The following is a 15,337-nucleotide window of genomic DNA, read 5'->3' on the forward strand; positions in this document are numbered from 1 at the left end:
GACAAATTAAAGTCTCTAAAACAATCCTATATAATAATAAAAGGCTAATATACAAAGTGTCCCCTCAGACCGCTCACTATGACGTGCATGGACCACCAGGGGGTAGCATGGAACAAAGGAAGACCCCGGCTGGCAGCCGGCAGCCAGGGAAGGAAGGCTGCAATAGTCCCTGATCACTGGCCAGGCCTAGGAACCCTACTCGTGCACGAATTTCATGCACCAGGCCTGTAATCCATAATAAAAGGTAACAGTGGAGTCTTGAGATCTTTTAAGATTTTGCCTACCTTTGTATAAAATTCACCTGACCTGCCTTACCATAAAGAAAGGTAGAAACTAGGAAAAGTAGCAAGATTTAGCAGCAGAAATAATATCATAGTGAATGATACAGCTCATTACTGTACAAAGCTGGCATGAAAAACAAGTTAAGAATTAAAACTTAATTTATTGAATTCTAATGTCACTTTGTCATCCCTCAACATGGGGAAAAAAAAAAAAAAAAGATGCACTTGAATATAGAAAGAAGAAAAACAGAATCAAGGTAAAAAAAAAAAAAAAAAAAAATCACATTGGAAACTCCAAACATAAGCTAATTTTCCTAATCATTAGTCATTAAAATTTTAACTTGAATTTAATACATAAAAATACATATTTTTGCCCTGACCAGTTTGACTCAGTGGATAGAGCATCGGCCTGTAAACTGAAGGGTCCCTAATTCGATTCTGGTTAAGGGCATGTACGTTGGTTGTGGGCACATCCCCAGTAGGAGGCGTGCAAGAGGCAGCTAATCAATGTTTCTCATCAATGTTTCTAACTCTCTATACCTCTCCTTTCCTCTCTGTAAAAAATCAATAAAATAAATTTAAAAAATAAAATAAAATAAATACATATTTTTAATATTCTACAATACTATAATTGACTTGAAAATTTTTTGATTTTGTACATAGAAAATGGGAATTACTTGAAGGGTAGGAAGTCAAATAAGGAATGTGCTATTAAAGACACACTACTATCACTGTGTCTCCAGCAATTCTTCCCATGATGTCAATATTTAAAATTTATAAAGAACTTACACAACTCAACACCAAAAAAAACCCCCCAACAATCCAATTACTAAAAGAAAATGGGCAAAGGACCTAAATAGACATTTTTTCAAAGAGGACATACTGATGGCCAACAGGCATGTGAAAAGATGCTCAATGTCACTAGTCATCAGAGAAATGCAAATTAAAATCATGAGATATCACCTCACACCTGCTAGAATAGCTAACATCAATACATCAACAAACAAGTGTTGGCAAGGATGCAGAGAAGAGGGAACCCTTGTACACTGTTTGTTGGAATACAGATGGTGCAGCCACTATGGAAAGCAAAAAATTAAAAATGGAATAGCTTTATGACCCAGCAGTTCTACTTCTGGGAATATATCCAAAGAAAACTGAAACACTGATTCAAAAGAATGTATGCACCTCTATGTTCATTGCTGTGTCATTTACAATAGCTAAGGTTTGGAAGCAGCCCAAGTGGCCATCAGTAGATGAGTGGATAAAAAAGCTATGATAATGGATAGTGTTGGCCTGAAGACTTAAGGGTCCTGGGTTCAATTCCGGCCTAGAACACAAGCCCAGATTGCCGGCTGGACCTCCAGTAGGGGGCATGCAAGAAACAGCCAATCAATGATTCTCATCATTGATGTTTCTCTCTCCCCCTCAGTAAAAAGATATTGAAAAGAAAAGAAAAGAAAAGAAAAGAAAAGGAAAGGAAAGAAAAGAAAGAAAAGAAAAGAAAAGAAAAGAAAAGAAAGAAAAGAAAAGAAAAGAAAAGAAAAGAAAAGAAAAGAAAAGAAGAGAAGAGAAAAGAAAAGAAAAGAAAAGAAGAGAAAAGAGAAAAGAGAAAAGAAAAGAAAAGAAAGCTGGGATACATTTACATAATAAAATACTGCTTGGTCATTAAAAAAAGCAACTCTACATTTTGCAACAGCATGAATGGACCTGGAGAGTATTATGCTAACTGAAACAAGCCAGTCAGAGAAAAACAAGTACCATATGATTTCACTTATATGTGGAATCTAAGGAAGAAAATAGAAACAGATTCACAGATGCAGAAAACAAACTATCAGCTGTTAGAGAGGAGAGAGGAAGGGCTGGGTGGAAAAAAGAAGGGATTAAATAAAAAACAAAACAAAACTCATACACACAAATATCAGTATGGTGATTATCAAAGGAAAAGGGGGTGGGAGGGAAGGAGAAGGTAAAGGGTGGATAAACGGTGATGAAAGGAGACTTGACTTCGGGTAGTAAATACACACTACAATATACAGATGATGTATTATAAAATTGAACACCTGTAACCTATATAACTTTATTAACCAATGCCACCCTAATAAAAATGTTTTTAAAACCTTATTCTATAGAAAGCACAATATATACTCAGCATATATTACTTCTAAGGATCATCTGAGTCATTCCGTATTGCTCAGGAGCACTTTACTCACAAAGAGCTTCAAATCTAATTAGGAGAAAAGGGATGTGGGCAAAGGACCTAGAAGCAACTACTGAAAAGTTGGTTTTTCTTAGTATCACATTCTGATATAATTGAGTACTAAATAGTATGATAGATATTATAATAATAAACAATAAGATGCTAAAGCAGTAGTCCCCCATTTCAACCATTTAGTTTTCCATGCTTTCAGCTACCTATGGTTAACTGCAGTTCAAAAATATTAAATGAAAAATTCCAAAAGTAAAAAATTCTTAAGTTTTAAATTGCATGCTGTGCTAAGGAGCATGATGACACCTCACACCATCATCCCACTGGGACATGAGTGATCCTTTTGTCCAGCGCACCCCCACTGTATATGCTACCAGTCTGTCAGACAGTTAGTGACTGTCTCTATCATCAGAGAGAGACTACATTTACCTAACTTTTAATACAACATATTGTTAGAACTGTTCCATATATATATATATATTCCATTTTATCATAGATATATATAGAAAAAGTAAGGAATACAATATGACAAATGTATGCTGAAAGAATGAGCAAATAAATTACTTCATAATTTTGAGTATGCTGAAATGTATGCTGAAAGAATGAGCAAATAAATTACTTCATAATTTTGAGTCTGATATCAAACTGATGTTATAGTGATAATGAAATGGGGAAAATAGGGCTTAATGATGAAAGGGAACCACTGTAGTTCTGTATTAAAATATAATGAAGTGAAGGTGCCCATGAGATACTGTATACAGTTAGAAGAACTAGGGAAAAAATTGAGAGATTGGGGATAATGATATGTATTTGAGTTGTTAAGCCAGTTCTATCCTAAAACAAACACAACCTTCCTTTGACCTAAAATATTTTCTATCTCTCTTTCTCTTGATGTGAATTTCCATTTGCCTAATGACTAACATGTTGAGAGCATCATTTCATGTTCTTAATGCCAACTGCATATATTCTTTTGTATAGTGTCTGTTCAATTCTTTAGCCTCCTCTTTCCACATGTGTCAAACACAAGGCCCGCGGGCCAAATCTGTCCCGCCAGGCCTTGCAATGTGGCCCGTACCGCGCTGTCATCACTGCACTCCGCTGCGTTTCCATCACAATGACAGTTTATGACTGTTCAGTAAACCATTCGGCCCGCGAGTTAGGCTGGATTTTAGATTTTGGCCCCTTCTCTGATTGAGTTCGACAGTCTTGGCCCCTAGATTAGACAGTCTTCTTACTGAGTTATAAGAGTTCTTTAAATATTCTGTATACAAGTCCTTTGTTAGATATGTGTATGCCAAGTATTCCCCCTCCCCCCCAATTTGTACCTTGTCTTTCCATTTTTAGTGATGTCTTTCTATGAGTAAAGACTTTAAGTTTGATAAAGTCCAATTTAGCAAATTTTTCTTCTGTGGCTTGTGCTTTTTGTGTCCTAATAAATCCTTACCTAATCCAAGGTCATAAAGATTTTCTTAGAAATTTTTATTTTACAATTTCATGGCTTTAGTCCTTACACTTAGGACTACAATCCATTTTGAATTAATTTATGTGTTTGATTTGAGGGAAAGGATATCGAGTAATTTCAGCATCATTCATTGATAAACCCATTCTTTTCTATGTAACTTTGGCACCTCTGTCAAACACTAGTTGACCCTAACCTGGCTGATGTGGCTCATTTGGTTAGAATGTCTTCCCATGTACCAAAGGGTCTCAGGTTCAAATCCCAGTTAGGGCACATACCCAGGTTGTGGGTTTAATTCCCGGTAGGGGTATGTGGGGGAGTCAATCGATTGATGTTTGATGTTTCTCTTTCTTCCTTCCTCTCTCTGTAGAATCAATGGATACAAGTCCTACAGTGAGGATACAAAAATGTATCCCTAAGGGTTGGGTCATTTCTGAACTCTCAATGCTTATCCTCCTATATAATAAAGAGCTAATATGCAAATGGTTGTCACTCCCTCATGCAGACACTCAACTCTGGGGAGAGAGGTATGAGGACCAGCCAAGCACAAATGAGCTCACAAGATAGAAATGGGGACCAGCCAGGCACAAATGAGCTTGTGAGAGAGGAATGGGGACTGGCCAGATTGCGGCCTGGGAGAAGGACAAGCCAGTGCCTGAGGCTGCGGCCCGGGAGAGGGACAAGTCACCCACCCTGCGGTCTCCTATGGCTGAGGCTGGCCAGGACAAAGTGGGCCAGGGTCCTGGGTGCCTGCAGCTGGCCGGAGTCGGGAATTCTGGGCCCCAGGTGAGGTGTGAGACAAAGAATTTCGTGCACTGGGCCTCTAGTTTATATACATCCATCCTTATGCCATACCAGACTCTCTTGATTACTATAATTCTCTAGTAAAGTCTTAAACCAGATTAAAAATTTTGAAGAATTTTGTTCTTCCTTTTTAAAATCATTTTTCTATTCCAGGTTCTTTGTCTTTCCATTTAAATATCAAAATGAGCCCTGGCCGGTTTGGCTCAATGGATAGAGCCTGTGGACCAGGCGTCTTCAAACTACGGCCCACGGGCCACATGCGGCCCGCAGAGGAGTCTGATCCGGCCCGCCAGGTTTTTTGGGCAGTGAGCGCAGCCGAGATGTTACAGTAGGAATTAGTAGTTCATATAGTCCGGCCCTCCAGCTCTCTGAGGGACCGTGATCTGGCCCCCACTTTAAAAAGTTTGAGGACCCCTGCTGTGGACTGATGGGTCAAGGGCTGGCTGCGTAGTGTGACCAGGCTGGCAGGAGGGTTAGTGAGGGATGACCAAACGACTGAACAGAAGGCTGCATGGGGCAACCAGGCCAGCAGGGGCAAGTTGAGGGCAAACAGGCTGGCAGGCAGAGGTGGTTAGGGGTGACCAGGCTAGGGGGCGGGGAGGGGAGGTAGGCAGGCAGGCAGGTGAGCAGTTAAGAGCCAGCAGTACCATATTATGAGAATCCCCTACCCCTGAGGAGTCCCAGATTGGACAGGGTGCAAGCTGGGCTAAGGGGACCCCCCCTCCCATGCACGAATTTCATGCACCAGGTCTCTAGTATTCTGATAATTCTAGTTACTGCAAATGGATATTTGATTTTGTCAAGTTCTTTCATTTACTGAGATGATCTTAAAGTCTCTATTCTTTATTCTGTTGACCTATTATATTGATGTCCAACAAATGTTAAATTAACTGTATTCCTAGACTAAATCTCCTTGGTTAAGATTTACTAATCTTCATATATATACATATATATTTACTGCAGGATTCTATTTTGTTAAGAATTTTTGCTTTTGCTCATAAGGGATATTAATCTGAAGTTTTCTTTTCTGGTGATGTCCTTGTCTAGCTTTGATACCAGGGTAATACTGAGCTCATTAATGAGTTGGTAAGTATTCCTTTCCCACTATTTTTAAAAAGAGGTTGTGAGGAATTGATATTATTTCTGTCATAAGTGTTAGACAGAATTCACCAGTGAGAAGTCATGTGGGCCTGAACTTTTCATTGTGGAAAATAGAACTCACTAATTCAATTTCTTTACTTGATACAGATCAATTTAGATATTTTCATTTCTTCTGGATACTTTTGGAAATTTGTATTTTTCATGGAATTTACCCATTTCATGTAAGTTGTCACATTTATTGACATAAAGTTGTTTGTAATATTATTTTATTATCTTTTAATGTCTATGGGATTGGTATTGAAGTCCCCCTTTCATTCCTAATTTTGATAATCTGCATTCTCTCTTTTAAAGAAATCAGTCCAATTTTACTGATCTTTTCAATAACATTTTCAGTGAATCAGTTATCCTTTCATTGCTTTTCTGTATTATTTACCCTTTTGTAATTGATTTCCACTCCACTTATTATTTTCTTCTTTTTATTAATCTGTTTCTTTGTTCCTAAGTTCTAAAGGTTAAAGCTTAGAACAAAGAAAATTAAAACCTTTCTTTTCTGTTAGACTTTAAAACTATAAATTTCCCTTTACAGATTATAATGTACGCATTACACTATTGCTTTAGCTGCACCCCACAAGTTCGGATGTGTTCTGTTTTCATTGTCATTCAGTTCAAAATATTTTCTAATTTACCTTGGGATATCTTTCTTTGATCTATCAGTTATCTAGGTTTTTTTAAATTTAAAGTATTTTGAGATTTCTCATACTTCCTTTGGTTACCTAATTTGATTTAACTATTGTGATTAGAAAACACAGTCTGTAAGATTTCAATACTTATAAACTTATTAAGACTTGCCTTACAACCCAATAAATGGTCTAACCTGGCGAAAGTTTCATGTACACTTGAAAAGTGTAGACCAAACACTTCTTATTGTTGGAGAAAATGTTCTATAAATTAGGCCATGTTTGTTGGTAGTATTACTCAAGCCTTCTGTATCTTTATGGTTTTTCTTATCTATAGACTAGAGGCCTGGTGCATGAATTTGTGCACGAGTGGGGTCCCTCAGCCTGGCCAGTGATCAAAACCTATTGGGGGACCGACCAGCCATGGGGTGGTATTGCAGGAGGTTAGCCATCCAGGGGGAGGGGCCACGGAAGGTTGGCTTTGGGAGCACACTGACCACCAGGGGGCAGCTCCTATGTTAAGCATCTGCCCCTTGGTGGTCAGTGTGTGTCATAGCAACTGGTTGATTGGTTGGTCTGGTCCTTTGGTCATAACAATCACCTAGGCTTTTATATATAAAGACTAGTGGCCCAGTGCATGAAATCTTGCACAGAAGGCCATCGGCCGTGGGAGGTGGGAGCGAGCCACCACCACCTACAAGAGCTGATGGGGAGGGACTAAGAGGTGCTCCATGCATCTCCTGGTGACTGGTCGTGCACGCAGCCCCGCTCACCCACACACGCCTCACCGTACACACAACCTCATGCTGATTGGTCATTACAGTGTGAGAGCATGATGACTATTTGCATATTAGCTTTTTATTTTATAGGATTCTATCAGTTACTGGGAAAAGAATACAAAAAGTTCTAACTGTACTTGATGATCAGTCCATTTCTCCTTCAATTCTGTCAGTTTTTGCTTCATGTATTTTGTAGTTCTGTTTTAGACAAGTATGTCCTTTTATTATTATAAGATATCCATCCATCTTTTTCTCAAGTAAATTCCTTGTCTTAAAAGTCTATTTTGTCAGATATTAATACAGTTAACCCAACTCTCTAATACTTACTGCTTTCATGGTGTATCTTTACTTTTCATTATACTTTCAGCCTGTTTCTGTTTGAATATCAAGTGTGTCTCCTGTAGACATATATAATTGGATTGCTTTTTTGTAGTCTTATCATTTCTGCCTTTTGGTTGAAGTGTTTCACCCCGATGTACTTTCTCTTTCCAGTTAACATAAATTTTGATATGGTTGGATTTAGTTCTTTATTTTAATGTATTTTCTATTTGTCTCATCTCATTTATTCCTCTGTTCATTCTTTACTGCCTTTTTTTTTTATGTTAAACAAAAAGTTTTTAGTATATCATTTTTATTCCTCTATTTAGTTTGAAGAAATGTCTCTTTTTTGTGTATGTGTTTTTCATTTGCTCTAGAGATTACAATGTGCACATTTATTTAACACAACCTACTTCATCTTAATACTGACTTCTTCCAGGAAAACATTAAGTTTGTACCAGCCTATCTCCATCCTCCCTATCTCACCCAAACTGCTTCATCTCCTGTGTATCTACCTTTAAAATAGTATTCACTATGCTACTCAAGATAGAAATTAGGGAATCATTCTAGATTCTTCCCTATCCCTTACCCCAACAGCTTATCAATAACTCCTGTTATTCCTACCTCCTCTATATCCCACAACAGCCTTCTTCTTCTCTGTCATTACTGCCACTGTTCAGATTCTGTTATCCATCTTTGACCCAGCCTACTGCACTGGCCACCCCTTAAGGTTTCATTGTCCTCAAATCACCACTCTATCATTTACATAGTTTGTATATATAGATATTCTAATAAGCAAATCTTATATCATCCTTCTGAGCAATATTTTTCAATGGTTCCTACCTACATAGAGGATAAAATCAAATCTCCATGGCATGGTACAGAATACCCTCCATGATCTGGCCCACTACCTATCACTATCTAACCTCAGTGACCACAATAACCTAATAATACTTTATGTACAAAATGAAAGAAAGCTATCTTTAATTTCCTGAGCATAACTGGCTCACACATACTTTTGTGCATTAATACTGGCCATTTCCTCCACATGCAATGTTCTCCCCAGGCATGTTGGGAAAGAAAATGCCTATGTGTGCTTAAATGTTCAACATAGCTATACTTTCTTTATATGACCTGATTCTACAAAGAAGTCCCTCATTCCTCTCAGTGCATTGTACCTTTTCCATTGGTACACTTTCTGCATTTTACTATAGCATTTCTGTTCTCATTTCTCTCATTACCTCCATAAAGATGGGAACTATAGTTTCATCTTTCAATCCTCAATACTAAGTGTACTGCCTGGAACACAGTAAGCACTCAATATTAGATGCTTAATCAATAAATGAATTATGAAGGTAAGAATGATATCTGAAGACATGAAAAAGAATGAGTTCCTAAGTAATTATGGAGCATAAGTAGTCACTTTAGGACTTGTAGGGAGTCAATAATAACCGAGGCACATGTATATTACAAACTTGCTATGTACGCAGGTTATATAAAGCTCTTGCATACATTATATAACAAAAACACCATGGGGAGCATAAAACCCATTTTGTAGATGAATAAACAGAGGCACAAAAATGTTTTAAATAATTTAAGGTCACAGTAAGTGTCAAAGCCAAGTCTGAGAGAGGTCTATGTTAACCACTAATCTATTCTGTTTTTCAGTACAATCCAATGTTAAATCTTCACTCTTATTTCTAGGAATTTGCTATCCCTTATTGCTATGAAATTGCTCTCCTTTTTCTCTGTACTTTTATGTTCTTCTCCTTCCTTGTTACTTTCTCTTCCTGCAATTTGATTTCCATAAAGAACATAACATGTAAGAAACTATATTGTCGGATGTTTCACAGAGATGTACTTTCTCTCTTCTTCTTTACTAGGGAATATTGCAGGGAAGAAGCAAGTCAAATAACAGAAGCTAGGGAAAACAAAGAAGGAATAGCTACTGAGAAAGGAGGTAAGTGAAGATTACTAAGTGTAAAAGAAGGTTGCAAGAAAGAAAAAACACTAAGAACAAATCTTTAAATGCAGCAAAAGAAAGACCCGTGATTATTACTAAGAACCACATTTTAGATGAATACGGGAGAGAAGGATAAAAGAAAGAATAACACTAGCTAAGGAAACTGAGACAGCACTAAAGACCACTATTTGAAAAACTTGCATGAAACCAAAGAAAGGATTAAGATTATAGCTAGAAAGGACAGCTGAATCAAATGTAAATGCTGGGAGATGTGTTTTGTTTTGTTTGTTTAGCGAAATGCTCAGTTAAGTCAGTTTATATACTGCAGAAAACAAGCCGAAACCGGTTTGGCTCAATGGATAGAGCATCGGCTTGGGGACTGAAGGGTCCCGGGTTCGATTCCGGTCAGGGGCATGTACCTTGGTTGCAGGCATATCCCCAGTAGGGGGTGTGCAAGAGGCAGCTGATCGATGACTCTCTCTCATCAATGTTTCTAACTCTCTATCTCTCTCCCTTCCTCTCTGTACAAAATCAATAAAATATATTAATAAAAAAAAAATTATATACTGCAGAAAACAAAACACTTCGCTCCGAGACAGCAAGGGTCTTGTCTGTCTTTTTCACAGCCATTACACTCCAGGCTTGGCACATAGCAGATACTCAATAACTATAAATACAATTATCCTAATCTTAAAACAAAAAACAAAAAAAAAAACTAAAGATAAATATACTCTTCAGTTGCAGTATTTAATCTATATCTTCTATCAACTGAATGCTGCACTAAATGTTCATGCACTGTACAAATATTTATTGAGTACCTACTATGTGCCAGGTACTATTCTAGGCCATAGAAATACAGTAGTGGGGGGAAGAAAAAAAAAGCCCTTACTCTAATGGGAAGAACCAAACACACAACCACAAATAAAGAATGTAAGAAGCCTATGTGTAAGTCCTAAAAGTAATATAAAAACATAAAATAAGAAAGCCAGTGTTAATGGGAAGTGATGGTAATATCCCATATGAGGTGGTTATTGCCTGGCTGGAGTGGCTCAGTTGGTTGAGCATCATCATAGACACATATCTGGGCTGCAGCTTAAATCCCTAGTCAGGGCATGGACGGAAGCCAACTGATCAATGTTTCTCTCTCACGGTGACATTTCTCTCTCTCTCTCTCTCAAGCACGTCCTTGGGTGAGATTAAAAAAAAAAAATTGGTCATGGAAGGCATTTTTGTTTAGGTGATATCTGAATGAGAAAGTGAGCCAGGAAAATAAGCAAAGAGCATTATACACAGATGAGACAATAAGTCCAAAGACCTGAGAAGAGAGAACATTTAGTGTGTATGAGGAAGGGCAGCTGTAGTACAGGAAATGAAGGAAAGAATAACAGAAACAGCTGTAATACATCAATAATTCATCTATAATAATTATAGCCATACTTAATCATCATTGGAATCTTTCACACATAAATACTTTTTAAACTGATGCACAAGTGGGGGAAAACAGAAAAATTTCAAATAGATTACTCTGCAAAAGGTCCTTTTTCAGTATTTCTTAATAGAACCAAGAAGAGTTCTAATTGTTTAAATAATGCAAGCAATACCATGTTTAGTCTATGTGTTAAAAATATTTCACATTAGATTTCAACAATTTTACATCCATTACTCTCAAATACGATGCAATGCCACTTCCTTACAAAAGGCAGAAGTGAATACACTTTGGACAAGTCTGCTGGAATATCCTTTTGATAAGACTATAAATAAGAGTACTAACATTCAATTCTAAGAGCTATATATTAAGAGAAATACACACTAGAGGGTCCAATTTTTTAATCATGTTCCTATTCCCACCTATCAATAACTGAGTATGATTTAAAAGAATTCAATTATTTTCATATACTACTAGAGGCCTGGTGCACAAATTGATGCATAGGTAGGGTCCCCAGGCCTGGCCAGCGATCAGGGCCATCTTCCCTGGCTGCCAGCAGCTGGCCCCACCCTCTGCCACTGGTCGCCCTGTGTGTGAGGCAACCGGCGGGGTGCTCGTGCCCCAGTGCCACTCACATCAGCTGCCACCCACCCCCAGTTCTTGGTTCCCCATCAGACGATCAGAGCCTGCCGGCCAGGGGGAGGAACCAAGAGGATGACTATTCCCACCTGCTCCCCACCCACCACCGCTGGTTACCTTCTATGTGTGGGGCAGCCAGTAGGGTGATTGGGGCCCTGGTGCCGCCCACACCCAGGGCCACCCACCCCCGGTTCCCCTGTTCCCCATTAGGCAATTGGGGCCTGCGGACTGGGAGCAGTTCCTGTGTTGAGCGTCTGCCCCCTCGTGGTCAGTGTGCATCATAGTTGACCAGTCTATTTGCATATTATGCTTTTATATATACAGATACCATCTACCATGGTCCAATATGCATTATTAGAAGACTGACTCAATTAAATCAAGATATTTTTCATACTAGTATTTTTTGTTTAAGTAAATTCTAAATAACATATAAAATTAAGAATAAAAATGTTAAAAATATCAACAAAACATATTGATATTAGAGATAAAAGAATTTCAGAGGGCAATGATGTTATGGGATTAGGGGGAAGCTATTGTAGTTTACAAGTATAAGGAAACCCACTTTCTTCCAAGAAATTTTTAAAAGTTTTAAATGTCTTTTTTTTCTGAAATAAAAAGGAAATACTAAAAAACAAGCCAAATGTGCATTTAAAAACAGAGAACTTGCCTACAGTTATGTGAGCAATTAAGATAATAAATAAAACAAATAAAGCTGCAGCACTAACCATGCTGCAAAATGTGAACATTTAATCCAGCCAAGATGGTTACACCCACTCCCATTACTAAAACAAAATGTAGGACAAAATGGGAAACTAACGAGCTTAGCTGTAGGGGCCTGTTTGTTTTTTAATTTCATCCATTTGCTCAAAATGTAATTTCTATTTTACCCTAAAGTCTTTTGTTGGCTATAAGGAGAATCAAATGTTCCTAAACAAAAATCAGAACAAGCTCTGAAAATGCATAATACAAGCTTCATTTGTTCTAATGCACATCTGGTGTATTTTGTTTTAACATTTTTGACAGGTTAATCATTTGTCTTCATGTTTAAAGAACACGAATGTTTTGCCAGTGCTGTTACACAGATCATGTAGGGGTGAATAGAAAAAGCTAGAGGAGAAAGGTCTCTCTGTTTTTTCAAGATGTTTTGTTAAACAAAGGTGGAGGAGGAGAAGGGGGAGTACACCTAGGTAACTTGACCTTGGTGTACAGAAACTATGACTCATTATGAAAGTAAAAATAAAGCCCATTAACAAAAATTAGCAATTTGAAGGGAAACTTTTCTTATTTGAAATGAAGTTATTTGAAAACCTTTCAGACTAAAAACAACAGTGCCTAATTTTGTGATGAACATCTCATTATAAAAAATAAAAAAAAATACAACCCTCAGGCTAAAAACCATAAAGGCCTAAAGGGTTGTTCAGAAAATAGATAAAGTAGCAAAGGTGACAAAATTAACTTCTGTGTAAAGCCAGTTCAAAGAAAGGAAATAGATAAATATAGATATATTTAGCATTTAGTTTCAGTTTTAATTGACTATATTTAGTATGTCTGGTTTTGTTGAGCTTTAATTTAATTAGAAAAAAAGTATGAGAAATATTTTCATCAAACTGAACTGGAATTCACATTTAATTTTGAAAATAATGTTCAATTTCAGGTCTTACTTTGAAAAATTACACCTGATTACATGACGACAAACATTATTGTACTGGAAATCCCTAATAAAAAGTGCCCAACTTCAGTTCAATATCTAATAAGGATGTGTTATTCAAAGCAGGCTATCAAAATAAACAAATAAAACTCTAGTACAACAAAGAATTTGAGAGTACATATAAAATTGTTTAAAGTATAAAACATAATATATGATCCATGGTTTAGTGGCTACCAAGTCTGAAGAATTTTGGTAGGAATTTTCAGCTCAAGTATAGCTAAAATGTGAAGACCAAGCTACTAAAACAGTATTAAAATGAAATTTTATTTGAAATAATATCTATCTATAGCAGATATACAGTAAAAAAAATAAATAAAAATACCAGCACCATTTGACTCTTTCTTTTCTGTCTTTCCTGTCCATTTTTAATTACTTAGTGCAGTCCTAATATATTTGACATCTATCGTCTTTATTCCAGCCTCATTATGAGACTTTAGTTTACACATTAACTTTATTAGTCTCTGGTGATTGTGTCAAAGCTGGTCTCCCTGCTTCTAGTTTTGATTGATGCCAATACATCTTATGAACTCTTGCTAGATTAAATCTGTAAAGTATTCCCCACCTTAAAAACTTCTAAGGGATTCTGCTGAATACAGAAAAAATTAAAGTCCAAGCTTACTAGGATCTTATTCCAGATCCTTCTCAATATGACATCAATCTACCTTTCCAACACAATTTCCAATTCTCTTTCATATCAATGTAGGAATATTTTTCAATACAGCTAAAGAGAACTAACTGATATTTCTTATACATGGACTATAATTTCTGACTTACTTCAATGTCTATGATTAATAGATTTTCTTCTTGTTACTACCAAACTAACATTGAAATTCTAGCAAAAGCTAACTAATAATAGAGATTTATATGCTTTAAAAAAAATCACATATTTTTGCCTAAGTATCTTTGCAGAGCACACTGTTCCTGTTTCTTGTCACCACCAGATGTGCAACACACTGGCCAACCACAAGAGAGCAAAATTAGTATTAAGAACAGGATGACTAGTTGAGTCAAACTGCACATCTGGTCCACAGAAAAATTCCTGCTACTCCCCTCAACTCAATTCCCACTTCCCTTTTATCTTATGTAATTATCTGGCTTGACAAGGACTAATAAGATGGGCTTTGGGACAGGAGTCCCCCATCACAAGTTGCGGGCACTTGAATAAACCACTTTCCTTCTTGCCAGCACCTGTCTCACAAGTTTGGCTTTCATTGCAGCAGGCAGCAGAACTATAGTTCCGTTTCATACTTAAAATGTATTTCCCTTAATCTACTCATCCAATTATTCAAGATCACTTTAAACGCTAACTTCCTCACCTATATGTAAATTCTTCTACTGAAAATCTTCAGCACCTTGTGAGTTTATCATTTATGTTAGACTTTAAAACATAGCTATTTATGTAGCAACTAGAGGCCCGGTGCAAGAAATTCATCCCTAGGCCTGGCTGGCAATCGAAGCACGAGCATCTGGCGTGGAAGGGCAAGTCCCAGCTGACCTCTGGGCCCTGGGCAGCACCTGGGCCCCTGGGCCACCATGTGCTCCCCTCCACCTGAGTCATTGGGTCCCCACCCAGCTCCCTCAGCACCTGGAGCCAGGTGGTGGCCCCACCCCCGCACTGCCACTGCTGATGGTCTCTGTCTGTGAGGCAATTGGCAGAGCAATCGGGCCCTGCTTGCACCCACCTTGGCCTGGCGCCTCCCAATCACCTGCTCTGCCATCCCGTCACAGTCCCCCTTTCATCAGGGCCCATCAGGGCTGGCAGAACCTCCACTGCAGTCCGCTGCCAGCACCACGTTGCTGATGCCTGTCATATTCCATGACACCCCCTGGTAGTCAGTGCATGTCATAGCAAGTGGTGAACTCCCAGTTGAACAATTTGTATATTAGGCTTTTATTATATAGGATGTTACTTTGCTTACTAGATTTCATAAGGGATAAATATCCATAAGAGAAAAGTTCCTTAGCACATTAAGTGC

The 15,337-nt window shown here is 37.7% G+C and overlaps 1 protein-coding gene across 3 annotated transcripts in view; it reads right to left on the bottom strand.

Annotated features, from left to right (window-relative positions):
• Window positions 1-15,337, bottom strand: part of MRPL1 (mitochondrial ribosomal protein L1) — a 49,593-nt gene that overhangs the window by 12,281 nt on the left and 21,975 nt on the right. The gene's annotated exons all lie outside the window — the stretch shown is intronic.

Source organism: Pipistrellus kuhlii, unplaced genomic scaffold (assembly GCF_014108245.1).
Source record: "Pipistrellus kuhlii isolate mPipKuh1 unplaced genomic scaffold, mPipKuh1.p scaffold_m20_p_1, whole genome shotgun sequence".
Taxonomy (NCBI): Eukaryota; Metazoa; Chordata; class Mammalia; order Chiroptera; family Vespertilionidae; genus Pipistrellus; species Pipistrellus kuhlii.